Source organism: Emys orbicularis, chromosome 1, assembly GCF_028017835.1.
Source record: "Emys orbicularis isolate rEmyOrb1 chromosome 1, rEmyOrb1.hap1, whole genome shotgun sequence".
Lineage (NCBI taxonomy): Eukaryota > Metazoa > Chordata > Testudines > Emydidae > Emys > Emys orbicularis.
Window position 1 is genome coordinate 61,987,022 of NC_088683.1, and position 18,682 is coordinate 62,005,703.

An 18,682-nucleotide genomic window follows, 5' to 3' on the forward strand; every position below is an offset into this window, starting at 1 on the left:
CTTGCAGCTCTTACTCAGGCAAAGTTCCCATTAAAGTCAACAGATAATTTTGCAGGATTGGGATTAGGTCTTCTATCCCTGGTCTCTCTACTGAGATTATTAAATGGGAGGGATTTAGTGCTATTATAGTGGTTTAAATTATGCAGACAATTGCTGCCTATGAAGCAGACTGAACTTGCTAAATAGTGTCAAAGAGGCTACTGAACAATTGTCAGATGGTAAGAATGGCTTTCTGTCACTTCCAATCCAGGCCAGAATTTGGACCAGTAATTTGGAGGAAAAACAAATCTCATAAACACTGGGAAAAACAAACCTCAGGGTAAATATAGAAATCAAAATTGGTTTCTTGGTCATTCAAATTTGGAGGAAATCTACATTTTCCAAAGGTGTCTATTTGGTATCTTAATAGTAATAACATCAGAGCTAAAGTAAAAGAAACAGAGAAACTAACTGCTAACCAGCTCTTAGGTCTGTGAAGAACAAACCTATTTCATTTACTGTGGTGCTTTTGTGAAATATTCATAATTCACAGAAGAGACCATCAGAAAGCATTTCCCAGAATTGTCACAAAATCCTGTCATCTCCTGCAGTGATGAAAAAGTACGGTATTGAAAATATGATTAGGTGCATTGGAATCTAAGGAAAGCATCAGCGGCCGCTCCAGCTCTCTTCACGCCCGTGCAATGTAGCAGCTAGAGAAAAGGTAAATTCTGACAGCTCATTTCACAGAGCTTTTTCCCAAAGCAGGATATATTTTCACTACTAGGGATATCAAATTCTTGACCTTTGCTTCTTTTCTTCCTTTTCCCTTTGATTTAAAAGATTAGAAACATTGTAAAAAATACAATCTTCTCAAATGCCTTGACAAATACATTGGAAAAAATCACATATAGAAGACTAAAAGCATTCTGCTTAGCACGTAAATAGACAATGCACTGAGATGGAGATTATTTGGAAACCTCTAGCCCCTCACAATTTCATCTCTTTAAGGGAGAGAGGACCTTGTATGTGCAAAATTGCTCTCAGATTAACATCTTTTCTCACAGCTGTTTTATTATTATTACCACAACTGCATTAATATACACTGTTCTAATAGTCTAGCCATAAAATTCCTAATATTATTTAGAAAACAGCTGGTGACAACCCCCAAACCAGAATATTGCAGAATAAATAAAACTTTCTGATTATGCCTGTTAATTTCAATGTTAGTTGGACATTTTTGAGAGTCACAAGATAATGAAGTTTCATAATATCACTATACATGGGTGCGTCATATCATTTTGCTTTGGCAATGGCACTAGAATGGATCCTTTTAAATGAGATAACAGCACAACATTCGGGATTCATTTAGCACTTGATTTCTAAGACCCAACAGATACTGTAAGACTGATTGATAATAAAGTCAAATGACACTAAAATAAAATGACTAACTTAATTTCCCGCATGTTTCCCTTTGTTTTTGTTGCTGGTAGGGATAGGTGAGTTTTAGGGAGCTTGAGATTTTGCTACCTTCTCAAACTGGTTTGAAGGGCTTGCAAACATAGTTAACGCATTCCAAACTTTTTTTATTTTGGGAAGTCTATGGCCTGTGTTATACAGAATAAAAGATCACAGTGGTCCCTTGTGGCCTTAGAATCTATATTATTACAAATTTTCCTCCATGTTTTACATTTGTGATTCAATTAAAAATATTCTATTCAAAGAGACTCTGTCTCTTAAGGCTAGAAGAATGTCCCACTTCTGTCCATTCACTTACTCTCTGAGAGGAAGGCTGGCATTAACGATCACATTTGTAGATTCATCTGTTACCCATCTTTTTTTCTCTCTTTTATTGGTCATTGTATTAAGTGCATGTCAAATATATTTGCATGCAGTGGTTAAAGGAAGCCAAGGAAGAGGAGGAGTTGTGCTACCCCAAACCAGGCAGAGGAGGGGGAGCTGTGCTGGCCCCTGCTCTCCCTCTCTGTCTGTCTGTATATTGTGTTTTGTTTTGTTAGAATTTTTCTCTCTCTTCTCTTCATTTTTTCTCTCTCTCTATTTGGTTTCTCCCTCTCTTGTGTCCCCTCCTTCGCCATCAATCATCATATTTTCACTGGACTTCTTTTTCTCTCTTCTCCTTTCTCTGTTTTCTTGACAGTCTCTCCTGTGTTGAATGTGAACCCAACAGCATTCGAGTCTCATTCGGGCTTTTCAATCTGCAATATTTGAGGGAGCTCAGACAAAGCTAAATGGATGATCCAGGCACTAGGGGCTTCATTCTACAAGTCCTCCGCAGGCTGGATCCTCTGGAAGCGTGAGCATTGTCAGTGAAATCAGTGGAAGTTATGGGTGCTCAGCCTCTTACATGGTCAAACCATGGATACCCCATCATCCCACAGGATTTTAAAGGTCATGCAAAATCCTTATACTACCTTTTCCCAGTATTCACTGTACTATATCTGAATCCCCATTTTGGTGGCCGCTGAGTGATACAAGAAAGAAAGCCCTATCTTTGTTTAGATGTCAGTGTGGCCTCCACTGCCACAAAAGTCCCCCTTGAAGTGAACCAGTGCAATTCTGCTGTGAAAGGGTTGGCTGGACTTGGGGGTGCCTGCCCTGCACAGTCAGCCTGTCCTAATTGTATGGCAGTGCATGGGGCAGGTGAGAATGAAGCGGGTCTGAGCCAACGAAGGGGAAGAACTAGAGGATTCACCATTTCATGGCTTATCCAGAGCTTCCTCTGCAGCAGGAACACAATGGAGCTAGAGAAAGCTCCTCAGCATTGGTCTGAAGTAACTCCCACTGAACAGTTCCTTAGCCACTCCATGGCTTGTGGAGAAGAATTCCTTCCTTTCCCCTGATAGAAATACCCATTGCACAGCTCATTACTCAAGTGGGGTCCTTTGATTTAGCCCTTCAAGAGGAAATCTCTATGTGCCTTTTGTAGGATCTGATTAATTCATGGACAGAATTCAGTAGCATCCACCTCCCACTGTCTATAGATTAAAATAACTGCCAACCCTAAACAAATAAGAGTGAAAAGTCAGTGTATAAAAATGAGTTTTTGAAACAACTTTCACATCAAAACCAAATGCATGTACCCTCCAGCAAGGATGTGGGAAGTGCTACCGTGCTCTGCCTTGCACTCAAATTATTAGCAGTTTCTTCTTGTCATCTGCAAGGTGCTTCTGTAAATTTTATCTCTGTAGTGTCTCAGTGAACTCTCATTTATTAAAAAATGTATTTCTTGAAGTTTCAAAAGACTTCGCATTTGTAAATGTTTGATTCAAAATGGTTATTTCCAAAAGAGACGCTCTTGTTGCAGGCACAGAGGCCCGAGGACAGCAACAGCGGGGTTCGTTGCCCGGCGTGCTTCGCACCAATAAACATACCGGGGTGGAGAAACAATCAAAGTTTATTTGAGATCTCAAAATGGTGCAAGGAGACAGGCAAGTCTCAAATCGAGCACACCAGCAAAAACAGTTTCTCTCTTCTTATACTTTACAACTAAGCCCCCCCCTCTCCCCCTCTACCACCCCCCACATCACTCCCCCCTCTACTCCCCCTCCCCTCTCTACCGAAGGCATGTTTATACATTTAAGCCGTTAAATCATTCTAGGGCTATAAATCTAGCTTGTTAGTAACATTCCTCTAAACAGGTATTTGGTTCTGTTTACCCTTAGTTTATTACCCCTTCTCCAGCTAAAAACATGCAAACCTCATCATTATTGCTTGGTACCTAGTATGAGGAGGGGTTGTAATTGGTAACTGGCTATTTACACATTGCAATTCCTGTCCTTGGCTCTTGAGATCAATTAGAGTTAAACATGGAAGGACAGAGTTTAAACATGGAAGAACTCTGGCTCATATAGGCCTAGTAACCCCAACAGTTCCCTCCTTTGAGAATACTCAACAAACTTTTGGCTGAGTTTTCTCATATTCTGTAGACAAGATACGATTGAGTGCCATAGAGCTAGGGTTCTCAATGAGAGGGTATGCTGGGATTTCTGGGGAACGGGGGGCACAAAGCTTACGGAGGAGCAATTTAAAACAAGCAATCAGGAGGAGGGTGACCAGGCACAGTACCACACCTGTGAGGAGGAGACGCACAAGGCTATTTCCCAGTCCTCCTAGGTTGGGCAACCAACTCCAAAGGGAATCAAAAACTGTGGGTTCCCTTCCCTGAGCCTTCCACTGCTCAAAAGCCTGTTCGGCTGACAGGATGTGCTTGTTAATGTCCTGTGAGTTTTCTGGGACATAAGTACAACATTCACTCCCAATAAGGACACACACTCCGCCCTGGGAGGCTAAAACATAATCTAAGGCCTGTCTGTTTTGCAGGGACAGCAACCGGAGCTGGTAAAGCTCTGAGTTAAGGCTTTTCTCTATGGCCAAGGTCTCATTGGCATACTTGGTGAGAAACACAGAGAGCCTACGATAAAACTGAGCCAGTCGTCCCACCCCATAGGATGGGAGAAAGATCATAACCAATCTGTCTCCTTCTGTAATGGGCTCTGGGGTGGCATACAAAGATCTACGCTGCCTAGGGCGGCCAGGGGGCAGTTTAGGGAAGACACGAAGGGGAGGGGCAAGATATCCTAGATAGCAGCTTCCATACCACCGATGCGGTAGCCACTTATAGGCAGAGGTACCGCAAATATAAAAGGAGTGGCCATTCCCTACCAAGCCATTATAACCGCTACTCTACCTATTTGTTTGTCTGTCATTAAACGATCCGAACCGGGCGGTAGAGTCGGATTTGCCGTTAACATAGACAGGGATGGAAGCGTCACTGTCAGGGGATAAATAATACTGACAGGTGCTATTCCCAGCAAACCAGGTGTGATTGCTGGACTTAAACTGTCGATAGCACACCAAACCAGGGGCCACTGGCCGCAACCTAATAGGGGAAGGGATATACGTTGAGTTGGCCTGCGGCTTCCAGGGGTCGTCCCTTAACGCATACTGGGACTCAATGGTACAGTTCTGTGACAAGGGGGTACCCGAGGCATTTTTCCCTCTACTGAACCATCCCCAACAGATATCTGACCAATTCTGGGGAACTACCCTCCAGGGTAACCCTGCAGCATGGTGCGGGATTTGGGAGCACACCCAGCAGTTGGAGAGGTTAAACTCTTGGGCAAAGCAAACCTTCAGGGACTCATATGTGTTTGTCTCTAAGTTAGTAGGGATTCCTTTCCATCCCGCATGTGCCTGGGGGGGAAACGGGAGTTAACAAGAGGAGTGTCTCTATGGCAAAGAGCACCACTGTGGCAGACCCTGGACCTGAACTCATATTGGGCAGGTGACCCTAGGGCCTAACAATCACAATTCCCCAAATACCCACAAAATAACAATTACCAATAGCAAGCAGATTAAAAACAACAGGGACCAGGCCACCAGGTTAGGCCGGCCCTGTGAAAATAAACACAACCAATGCTCAGAGGTCTCGCGGGGAGTGCGCTGTGACTGTCCAAAGAGAGCACAGGGCATTCCCAGCAGACACTATTGTCGCCTGAATAACAGCTTAAGTCCCAGATCGTCGCTGGCAGTCTTCTCTGCAGGCTGGACGGTCCACCGTTCAGGAGCAGGCACTGCTTTCAGGCGAGAGTGATGAATCCAGTTCTTGTGTCCCTCAACCTTTGCTGCTGTATGGGAGACCAGCAGGACGGTGTGAGGTCCCTTCCACTTCTCTTGGAGAGGCTCGTCCTTCCAAGTCCAAACGAGTACGGAATCGCCTGACTGCAAGGAGTGGATCGGGGCATCCAGCGGGAGAGGCTGCAAATCTTTGGTATACCTGTGGAGAGAACAAAGAACAGCAGACAGAGAGCACATGTACTGAGATAAGAAGCCACACCCCATTTCCCACTCCCCTGTCAGAATCGGTGTACCATTCATAGGCCATGCCCTTCCAAACATAATCTCGAAGGGACTGAGCCCTAACCTGCCCTTAGGGAGAGCGCGAATGCGGAGCAAAACAAGGGGCAAAGCATCAGGCCACTTAAGGGAAGCCTCTTGGAAAACCTTTGAGAGGTGCCGCTTAAGAGTCTGATTTGTACGCTCCACTACCCCACTGGCCTGCGGTCGCCATGGCGTGTGAAGCTTCCAGGGGATCTGTAGGGCATCCGATATCTTCTGAACGACCTAGGATGTGAAGTGTGTTCCATTGTCAGATTCCATCCACTGGGAGAGCAAACTGAGCCTTACTCTGTGCCACTCGATATCCTCGGAGTCCAACAAAGTTCAGGAGGCTCACAGTGGCTTTAAGGCAAGAGGTTAGACCCACAGCAGCAATTAACAAGTCATCCACATATTGCAGGAGGAGGACTTTGTCCTCGTTGTCCCACTCCTCCAAGTCTCTAGCCAGGGCCTGGCTGAAAAGGGTGGGGGAATTTTTAAATCCCTGGGCCAGCACTGTCCAGCAAAGCTGCTTTCTAACCCTCCTTTTGTCCTCCCACTTGAAGGAGAAAATCTCCTGAGACTGGGGGTCAACCGGAATCGTGAAGAAAGCATCCTTTAAATCCAGGACTGAAAAATGGGTGTACTGCCCCCCTATAGAGGCCAACAATGTATACGGATTTGGAACAAGGGGGTGTAGAGTCTTAACCCGCTCATTAACTGCCCTCAGGTCCTGGACCAGCCGGTATGTGCCATTGGGCTTTTGTACAGGCAAGATAGGAGTGTTCCAAGCTGACTGGCATTCTCGAAGTACCCCGCACTTTAGGAACTGGTCTATAGTCTCCTGCAGTCCCTCTCTGGCTTCCCTTTTGATCGGATACTGCTTGATTCGCACTGGACCTTTTCCTGGCAAGAGCTGAACAGTAATAGGAGTATGATGGGCTGCCTTTCCTGGGATCCCTGATGCCCATACCAGAGGAAAAACCCGCTTCTCCCACTGACTCCACTCTGGGGCTTGCATAGCTGAGGGCTCAATTGCAAGAGTCATTATCCAGGCATTCTCTGGGGGTAAGGTGAGGCTTATTTCATCTTGAGTGAAATGCAGGGTGGCACCTAAGCGACAAAGCAGGTCCCGTCCTAATAGTGGCGTTGGACAATCGGGGAGGTAAACCAGTTTGTGAGATAGAGTTCTGTTTCCCAAAGCACATTCCGCTGGGGCATATACTGGGCACTTAGTTCCTTTCCCTGTGGCTCCCACCACAGTGAGGGAATCTGCCACAGGCAGCTGAAGGGGTTGGTTTACAGCAGTTCGTGCAGCTCCAGAGTCTATTAAAAAGTTTATGTCCGAATCTCCCACCCGCATTTTTACTCGGGGTTCCGGGGGCAGGATAGTCCGTCTCCCCTGACACCCCTATTCTTGATCCTCTACTGCCATCATAGGGGTACCTTCCCTTTCGGGGCACTCATTTTTCCAATGTCCCTCCTTTCGGCATATGGCACACTGGTTGCGACCCAGACGCCTTTCCTGTAAGCCAGGGCGCCCACGCCCATGGCCTCTCATTCCCCGGCCCCTTCCACCTTCCTGAAATCTTCCCCTGCCACCAGCCTGTACTGCTGCAACCATCATTTTCACTTGCCTCTTTTCCTTTTCTCCCTCCCTAAGGCTGTAAGCCCTGTTTGCAGTTTCCAGAATCTGTGCCATTGTCATGCCCATCAAATCCTCCTTTTTCTGCAGTTTCCTTTTAATATCAGGGGCAGCACGGCTGGTAAAGATACCCTTTATAATTGCCTCAGTAGCCTGATCATCGGGGTTTGCATTAGTAGTTTGCCTGATGGTATCCCGAATACGCTGCAGAAAAGCAACCGGACTCTCTTTTGGCTCCTGTACTAACTCATACGGCTTAGCCCAATTGTTATGTCGGACAGCTGAGTGTCGGAGACCATGTAATAGGAGCTCCTTGTATACAGTGAGAAGGGTGAAATCCGCCGGCACGTTGGGATTCCACCGGGGGTCTGCTGTAGGGACCTGAACTGCAGCAACAGGGACGTTTGCTGCATCTGCCTCATGTCTATGCTGTGCCTCCTCCCGTGCCTTAGACACAACCTGATTACGCTCCACCTCAGACAGCAGGGTCCGCATAAGGATATTACAGTCATCCCAGTCAGGCTTATGGCAAGCCAGACACCCTTCAAAGATCGAGATAAACTTGCTTGGATTCGTAGAAAATTCCCCTGCCTGTGCCTTAAAAGCTGCTAGGTCCACTGGGTTAAAAGGCACATGGGTATAAACCTGCATTGTAGTGGCTGGGCGATTATCTGTTCCAGTACGGGCTATCCGAGTCTCAGTAATCAATGGATAGAATCCCACCGAGGGGGCAATCTCTGGGACCTGAGGCACCCTGTCTTTATATGGTGGGGGTGTTGGAGCCGAAGGGGACACCGACTCTGCCATCACAACCGGGGGAGGGTTCTGGGGACTAACAGTAGTTACTACCGAACCTGTCGGAGTCAAATTACACCTTTGCAAAAGATCTGACCTATTTCTTAACAATATAAACAACTGTGCATACATATGTTCATTCCATTTACCCTTACGCTGACAAAACAAAAGCAATTGAAGGATTGTATTATAATTAAGTGATCCCTCCGGTGGCCACCTTTCCTGGTCCTCTAGCTGATATTGAGGCCCGTCTACTGTACAGAATCTTTTCAGTTTACTTTTAATCAACGGATCCGATCCAAACACTTTCCAGTTCACCAGAATGCATTCTAAGGGCGTACACCTTGCCCTGCCTGCAGTACTCTGTCCCTGCCCCATACTCTAGGGAGACACTGGGCGTCCCCAGGTCAAAACAGGTAAAGTCCCCACTGGACTGTTCCTACCTTATCCAAGGGTCCGGTTCTGCACCGTCGCCCGCAGCTGCTTCTCCACTAATCGAGCGCGTTGCACCGTTGTACCCTCCGGGGTCGACCAAACCTCCGCCGAGGCCCCTGATGAAATCACCGGTGCGCGCTGGGCGTCGGTCGTCGCTGCAATTCGTCGACCTCCGAGAGGGGTCCGGGCAAAGCTAAATTTCAGCCTCGAGCCCACCCAGGGACGCCAAGACTGTTGCAGGCACAGAGGCCCGAGGACAGCAACAGCGGGGTTCGTTGCCCGGCGTGCTTCGCGCCAATAAACATACCGGGGTGGAGAAACAATCAAAGTTTATTTGAGATCTCAAAGTGGTGCAAGGAGACAGGCAAGTCTCAAATCGAGCACACCAGCAAAAACAGTTTCTCTCTTCTTATACTTTACAACTAAGCCCCCCCCTCTCTCCCCGTCTACCACCCCCCACATCACTCCCCCCTCTACTCCCCCTCCCCTCTCTACCGAAGGCATGTTTATACATTTAAGCCGTTAAATCATTCTAGGGCTATAAATCTAGCTTGTTAGTAACATTCCTCTAAACAGGTATTTGGTTCTGTTTACCCTTAGTTTATTACCCCTTCTCCAGCTAAAAACATGCAAACCTCATCATTATTGCTTGGTACCTAGTATGAGGGGGGGTTGTAATTGGTAACTGGCTATTTACACATTCCAATTCCTGTCCTTGGCTCTTGAGGTCGATTAGAGTTAAACATGGAAGGACAGAGTTTAAACATGGAAGAACTCTGGCTCATATAGGCCTAGTAACCCCAACACTCTCTACTGGTAGAAAATGAACAGCCAGCAGCAGGATTGGAGAAAAAGGAGGAAATACTTTCTTCTTTCACAAATAAGGAGATCCTTTAAAAACATTTACTTTCTTTCACTAAACACATGGACAAAAATCTGCATAGCAAGAGCCTAGAAAATGTTACAGGGAAAACCACCAGAAGTGGTACTGCCCCATAACTAAAGTTGACGTCAACATTCAGGACATTCTGCTGAAATATCTGCTGACTTTGAAGAGAAACCTGGACTCAAGAAAAGACAAGCAGGAGAAAATGAAATAAAACTGAGCAGGTTTTACCCCTGTTGAAGAAAAATCCATACGTGGGAAAAAATGCTGAAAACTCCTCAAGGTTCACCTCATGAAGTCTCCTCCACATTTTCCCCTCCAGTAGTGATTTCTTATTTCACTCAGGGAGGATGTGATAGAGTCCAGAAATCCAAACTGAGGGCTAGGCTTATCAAGGATATTAGGCAGTGGGTTTAGTGGAAAGGATACTAAACTGGTGGGCCGGTTCAGCCATTTGTGACTTTGGGCAAGTCACTTCACCTTACTGTGCCTCTGTTTCCCACTTGTTAGCACTTCAGGACAGGGCCACCTCTTACTATGTGTTTTTACAGTGCCTAGTACAGTGAGGCCTCAATCTTGGCTGGGCCTAGACGCACTATCTCTACACAAATAATAACAACAGCAAGCTTTATCCCCAAGGCTCCCCCAGAAGTCAAACAGGTACCTAGTTCATCCACACAGCTCACTGGGCCACCTTCCAAAGAGAAGCATGATTCCTGAGAGAGATGTGTAGCTATAGGTTCTTCAAATGAGCCAAGGAAGTTGCGGAGGGCAGCTAATTCCTGTATATTTCTCATTGGAAAGCCACTGGTACTGAGTGTAAAGTAGCTATTCTGCTGCCACCTCCTCAGACCCCTCAATCCTGTTTGACCCTTTGATTCCCAACTATGATGTATGCCTGGGAAGGGACAGCTGCAATGCTGGGTGGGGAGAGCATGCCACAGAACTGCTCGTTTTCCCTTCCAGACCCCCTGCTCCACCTTCATCCACTGTGCTCCTTTGTGCCAACATAAATGGAGTACTGGGCCTACTAACAATAAGGAAAATGATGATGATGAACTGAATGCATTAAAAAATTCTTGCCCCAATCTTAGATATTACATTACAAAACACAAAATGTCCATAGCTAGTATAATATAGTTAAAATTTTGAATTAACATAAATTTACTAACCTTTGGCTTAAAAAGCCAAAATGTAGTACTGTATCATTGTCCTATTTATTCTCAGAAAATTTTCTGCCACCCAGAGATGCAATTATCATGGCTGAGAACCTGAATTTTCTCTGAGATCTCCTGTCTTCATAATTCAAAAGCACTGGCTGCAGCAACTCAGAGTACACCAGCTTTAATGAGCTAGCATGCCAGCAGTTCTAAAAGAGACCTATTACTCGGAGAAAGAGACGCATAACTAACATACTGTTTGTGGTTTGCAAAACCCTAAAGAGAGTTGCTGTTATAAGGGCACAGACAATTACATAAAATCCTGCATGTGAGTTACAGTTTCACTTGTTACCCAGCTTTTTCTGTCTGTTATTAGTCATCATATTGGCTGCATGTTAAATATTGCTACCCTTCATTCTCAAGCAGTAACATAACATTAAATAAATACTGGAAAGATCCACATGGCACAGCCATTTCCCAGCATGTATTTGTGCTGCTCAGCAAATAATTTCACCTGCTGAGGGAACTCAAGACAGCAACTATGCAATCTCATCTGGTTACTAAATCAGTGTAAACAAAGTTGTATTTAGACTGCACCAGGGGATGGTTTCATGTTCATAAAAGCAGGAATTTGCAGCTTATGGTCTTTAATAAGAATGTAATACTAAGGCTAACAGACTGGCACAAATCACAGAATTCTTGTCCACTGCTTCTGCATTTTCCTGGTTTTAAATGAGATAGTACTAAAGAGTGGAGTGAAAACGTTCATTTCCTGACAAATGCTGTAGGTAGATATAAAATATTGTCTTTTTATATGAAAATTGTACAGATGCCAATACTATATATTGCTAGCTGATCTTTACATACATAACACTTAAATGAATAACCCCCCTTTTGATTTCAGATTGTGCTGTCCAAAACATAAAGACTTCAAGATGCTTTAGTCTTGCTTTCCCAGTATGGGTCCGACAGTCATTTTGGATTTTTGCTCTGTTTTTTAATTATTTCTCTACACTCACACACAGAATCACACAAAGCAAGATAACAGCAATTCTGCTGCAGTAGCATCCACACCCTCCTCTGAAACGTGCAGTAGGTGGCACTGTAGCACTTCCACACATATACATGGTGTGTGCGTGCTCTACTGGGCTTTGGTTGATGAAGGCAGAGAATAAAAGCAACAGCCACCATGTAGGCTTGCCCTCCAGCCACCAATTTAACTAAGTTGGTAGCTTACTACTTTATTTCATCGTTGTGCTCCAAATGGATCTTTCTTGGACCTAGCAAAAGCACAATCTGTTTCAAAAAATGAGATTTTATTCACTGTGTGTGTTATTTCTCAGCACAGTTATGATTTTGGCTTTACATGTTCCACAGTATAAACACTGAGCTAAGTGGAAAGAACTTTAAAAGGCAATCCACTCTGTAAAAGCAATTGGGTCCTTATGACCCAGTTGCAACACAATCATTGTCTGGCACAATTAAAACACAGTTCCAAATCAAAGCATATGCAGGACCTGATTATGTTTTAACTATATCCTGGAACCTCGCCAAAGTCTTGGATAGACAAAGATATTAGTACAGTTCAGGAATATAGTTAAAACATGGCTAAGGTGCTCTCTATACTTCACGCAGTCACAGTCAGAGCTCATGTAGGACACTCGGATCCCCCTGATATCCTCCATGTCAGGACTCTAGCCCAGCATCTGGAAGGTAATACAGTCCCTGTGGTGTTGTGCAGTTGTTAAGCAGTGTAAAGCTCTGTTTCAAACAGAATACCAAGGACACTGATACATAATAATTTCAGCATGCGTGTATGTGCACTCTCCCAGATGAAGGAATGTGGTAGGCTTCCCTAATGCATTCTGGGTCAGATCCTCAGCTGATGTGAATTCTCATTGCTCTGTTGAGCTCAAATGAACATCAAAATCAATGGACCTGTGGCAATTTACATCACCTGAGGGTCTGGCTTTCTCAATCCAGGCTCTAGCCAGGGGTCAAGGATATATTTTAACGAGTCTGTCCCTCTGTCATGTTAGTTAAGCAATGTTCTATTGTCATACACTGGGACTTCCGCTAGTTGCAGACAAAAGTGATCAGTTGCAAAGAAAAAGCAGATTTATTTTTAAAAAATAATTGGGCTCAATGATCTCCATTAAGGTAGTAGGGAAGAATAATTTCTTCCACTGCCGGAATTACAGGGTGAAATTCTATGGCCTATGTTATGCAGGAGGTCAGACAAGTTGATCATAGTGTTCCCCTTTGGCCTAAATATCTATAAATCTGATAAAATTCTAGATCTGTAAATAGAATTTGCCTTTTACATGCATTAAAATGGTATTTGAAAACCTGGTTGAGCAAATCAGAATGTCTACTCCTAATGCTTCTACCAAATAATGTTGGTTTTGTCACAAAATGAAAATTGGGCTATAGGCTCCAAATAAGTGTTCCATGAACATACATCTGAGTGATGTTTTTGGTGTGCAAATGCTTAGAAAAAGAATGCATAAGGGTAAAAAAATGGCTAATCAACATTTGTTTTTCAATTTACATAGTGTTTGTGAATAGTTATTTTTCCCTCAGCTTACTTCCTCATTCACTCAGCTTTATACAGATGCAATAAAAAACTAGACCTACAAAACAATCAATATAAACTACCTTTGCAAGTCAACATAAACTACCCTTGCAAGCCTAAATCTAAGCAAGAAATGGCAAAAACTTCAAAAAAAAATAAATCGGTCCAAAACAGACAGGGGGAGGAGGGGAAACAACTAAATGAAAGATGCCATACTTCAGATATGAAAGCCCTAGAACAGAATAAGCTGAAGGAAGTGTCCTTTGGGTGCAGAGTCTATAGATGTATGTGTATATATATCTCCTCAATATATGTTCCATTCTATGCATCCGAAGAAGTGGGCTGTAGCCCATGAAAGCTTATTCTCAAATAAATTTGTTAGTCTCTAAGGTGCCACAAGTACTCCTGTTCTTTTTGCGGATACAGACTAACACGGCTGCTACTCTGAAACCAGTCTATAGATGAGTATTTGCAGGTCCAGTGGAACTCTCCCATCTGAAGCACTGTCTCTTCTATAAGGGACCTGCAAAACATAACAGGAGCCGCAAGTTACAGAGCCAGTTTTAATCCCCTTCCATACTGTGTGCAGTACACTAAACACTGTTTGACATAGCCCAGCAAGGAGATCTGTAACAGAATGGCTTGCCCATGGGCTGGAGAGCCTAGGGCTAAGTCAGCCCTGATTATGGGATGAGCCACACCTGGGTTGAATCAGGTGAGCGCAGGATAAAAAGAGCAGGAAGCCCAGGAAACTGCAGCTATCTATTCACAGATAACTATTCTCTGTGGGTTAGGAGTGGGACTATTGAGGTGGCAGAAAAAAAGAATCAATAAAGCATTATGAGAGACCTCTTATTGGGGAAATGCATGGGGTTTCAAATTCTACATTGCCAAAACCAAAGGATTGATCTTTACAAAAAAGGAAAGTTACAAAGGAATGTAAACTGTATCTGTATGGGGAACAAATAGGTATAGTTAAAAAGTTTAAATTCCTAGGAGTAATATTTGATCCTAAATTACTTTAGAAAGATCATATAGACAATGTTAAAGATAAATGTACAGGAAGGATTAATTGGCTTACAAGTCTTGCTGGGACTAATTAGGGGAATGGATAAGAAAATATTGCTGATGGTCTACAGAGCCTTAAGCAGACCAGATATTGACTACAGCATCAGAATCAAAGCTTTAAAAAAATAGATTTGATACAAGCTTAGGCACTATGAATTGCATGTGGGGCATTTATTACAACACCTATATACATTCTGTAGATAGCCTTTAGTGAAATGCCAGTTATGAATGAAACTACTGGGTCTAACTTTCTGGGCCAAAGTTAATGGCAATTATAATGATGAAATCACCAAACAAATATATGAGGATTGTTGGGAATTTGACAGGCAAACTATAACACATGATATTAAAACTACACATGCTATTCAAGTTAAACTGTGAATGAAGCAGTTGCAAGACAAGGGCCAAACTGGATCTGAAACATACACCCAGAAGCAGTGGTTATATTTTTTGGCTTCAATCTCAGGCTCATGGTGATAAAAAAGGGTGCCTCAGTATGTGGAAATGATTTAATCAATGCCATTTTATTTCTAATAACAGAGTTAATACAGATGGGGATACAGGTAGCATTAGCTTGGATCCCAGTGCATAATGAGATAACAGGAAATGAAATGGCAGACAATCTAAAAATGCTGTAAGAAATGGAAAGATTGACATAGAAATACCCTTGAGTAAACAGGAATTCAAAAGCCTAGTACAGAACAATTTAAAAGAGGAATGGCAAAAAAAACCCTGGACTATCAAACAAAGAAGATTTTTTTCAATTGTGCCCTAGAGTTGAGGATAATGGCATACTTCAGGGCCTGAATAGGAAAATTGAAGTGATTTTTGTTGAGAGTACTAACTGGCCATTGTGGCTTAAACAAAAATCTTTTTTGAATAAACAGACGCAAAGATAGACTATGTGCACTATGTAAGGTGGAAGAAACAACTAATCACCATTTATGGGTATGTCAGGGCTCTGATAAAGAGAGGGGAAAGCTTTATGAGGAATTCAAACATCTTCAGGAAACAAAAGTCACATTATGTTATTCATAGGCGCTGACTCCGTGGATGCTCCAGGGCTGGAGCACCCACGGACAAAAATTAGTGGGTGCTTAGCACCACTGTCAGCCAAGATCTCCTCCCTTCCTGCCCATCGGCAACCCCACCAATCAACTCCTCCCCCTCCCTCCCAGCTGTTCCGTGGCATGCAGAAAGCACTGGGAGGGAGGAGGAGAAGTGGGGATGGGGTGCGCTTGGAGGAGGGGGTGGAATTGGATGGGAAGAGGTGGGTGGGAGCGGAGTGAAGGCGGGAAGAGGTGTGGCAAGGGTGCGGCCTTGGGGGAATGGGTGGAGTGGGGGCAGGGCTTGGGGTGCAGCATGGGCAGGAAGAGGCAGGCTGGGGTGGGGGGTTGCAGAAAGGGGTGGAGTGGGGCATGGCTTGGGGCTGAGTGGGGGTTGAGCATCCCTGGGGAAAGTTGGAAGCTGGCGCCTATGATGTTATTTAGTAAAAATATTGGCAAAATGGGCTAGTATTACAAAGGCCTATGACATTACCTGAAGGACACAGGGCAGAGTGAGAGAATATAAAACAATAAGTATTTAAGAATTATAGACTATTCAGTTAAGCCTGCTTTGCCATTAAAGAATTAAAAAAAAAGAAACTGCAGTTATGTCTAGAAACACTACAGGAAGGTGGTGAAAGAAAGGAAGCAAGAAAGAGTGGGAGAAAGCTCTCCAGGCTGGGAGACGGGGGAGAGACTGTAAAGGCTAGCTGGGATAAAGAATGTGTGTGTTTTAGATTAATTGAGAGAGAGACATTGAATTGGGTTTAGGGCCTAGAGGGCTGTATGCACTGGAGGATTCAATAAATTGAACCCCCACAGGGGACTGTTTGAACTATCGTTGAATTGAACGAGTCCTGAAATGGGCCCTGAAGAGACGAAAAGCAGAGCAGGGCAGTGCTAAGGCACCCCGGCCATAAAGCAGTGCTTCGGAGGCAGCCACCCCATTACAGGGACATTCCCAAGAAGAAGAGAACATCCAGGTTGTTTCATTTGTTTGCTCCTGGCTCCATCACGTTATTATCTTACAGTGCTAACAAATTGCTAGGGGCCTCACTGTATAAATCAAAAGACATTGTCCCGCCCCAAAGAGTATGAATTTAATTGTAATTTGAGGCAATCTACATTTGATCTTACCATCTAAATGATGTACAAGGCCATTTTCTGCTTCCTCACACTAACAGACTGGACATATTTCATTAGATACAATCATATTCCCTTGAAATTCACCTTCCATGCAATGGATTTCCTGAACAGCTGGCTGAATAATCCCATCAAATAACAGTGAGTTCATGCATTGAAGACTCTCTTTTGCTTCAAAAGCACAGGAATTCTGTAAGGGGACAGGAGTGCATACACACAGAAGGCACTCTTGTGGCTTTAACACTCAGATCTCCTCCTCTCACAAGCTCTTCAGAGCAGAAAGTGGGTCTTTGTAAATTTTTATGCATATACACACCACACACATATTTATAGAGAATGCATTAGTGTTATATCAAAGTTTTACCAGAATGAGTTTGGGATAGCTGCATTATTGACCAGTTGCAAAACCATGAGAGGAGTATGCAGATCATCTTAACTGGCAGTAAAACTTGCCTGGCAGTCCACACCAATGTGCATTCCATATACACCATTTGGGTTAGGGAGGGGGAAAGCATTTAACAAATGTTTGAGAAAGTTTTAAAATTTTATTGGGATCTTTTTGTATCCCTCTGCCTGTGAAGTCAGATGTTTTAGTTACCATGAGTCCAAATATAAAGGATGCTATAAATTACCTAAAATAGTTTTCTATCCATAAAGATGCCATGGACTTTAACATTATATATCTGGGGATTTTTCACAGCTAGAAGCATGAGCTGTATTTCCTGTTAAGACTATGCACACTCCCTTTTCCAATGGAATAAAGCTTCTATCTTTATTTACCCATGCAGGCCAGGGGAATTTGGGGAATAGAAATTTCACAGAGTGAAAAAGGGAAATGTCATCTGCCAAATTGCTTGGTTTTGCTTTGTTTGTTTGTTTTGTTTTAACCATCTGAAGTTGCTGAAAGGCCTGGAATGCTATAAATCCTGTTGGAGCTGGATTAATGAGAAGAGTGCAGGTGAGCAGGCAGTCAGAGAGGCATGATAAAATGAACATATCCTAATAATACTTAGCACTTTCACTAATCCATAACACGTTTAGTCTGTTTATCTCAAAGTACTTCACAAAGAACGGTAATTATTCCTAATTATTAGATGGGAAAACTGTGGGACAGAGGAGAAATAACTTGCTCAAGATCTCACAGCACGTTAGTGGCAGAAAAAAGAAATAGAAACCCAATTTTCTGACTCCCAATCGAACGCCTTATCCATAGCACCACATTGCCATATGGGATGCAATCTCTACCAGATATGTATGTGTGTACACACTATATATATAATATTACATAAAAAACAACATATAAGACAACATTATTAAGATAGCAAAATCAAGCACCCATAAATTAGGAAGTGCCAGAATTAAGGTTACCTGCACAAGTTTAATTTAGCTCCCTTGTGCATGTGTATTATGAGACAGTGGTTCAGTACATGACCACATGCCTTATTTAGTGTACTGGAGGAACAGTGCTCATTTAATGTGTGGCCCCATGCTCTATTTACTGATTTACTGCACATTACTCACATCCTGCTCTGAACATAGAACACCCAGTGAGATGAGGGGTACTATTCTTCCCATTTTACAGATGAAGAACTGAGGCAGAGAGAGATTAAGGTAAAATGTAGCCACTAATTTTGGGTGCCCAATCTGAAACACAGAGGACTTGATTTTTCAGCATACGTAGCATTATATGGCACTTTATATGATCAAAGCACAGATTCCATAAACTTTAGTTGCAGCGGTGAGGGCTCAGCATGCCTTCAAATCAAACTCCAGCATCTCAAGTCAGGCACTCAGAAAATGAGGACCACACAATAAGGGACAACCATGAAAAATTTGGTTTAAGTACCTTGTCTAGTATCACACAGGAACTCAGTAACAGATGCAGGGATAGAATGCAGTTTTATATGGCAGCATTCAACTGCCTTAACCATGAACTATCATTTCTCTTTCTGCAGTCCCCTGCCTCCTACTCTCACACCTTCCAACTTCTGCAACAAATAAAGCAGACAACAGTCTCCTTGACAACACAGCCCTGCATGATCTCCAGAGCAG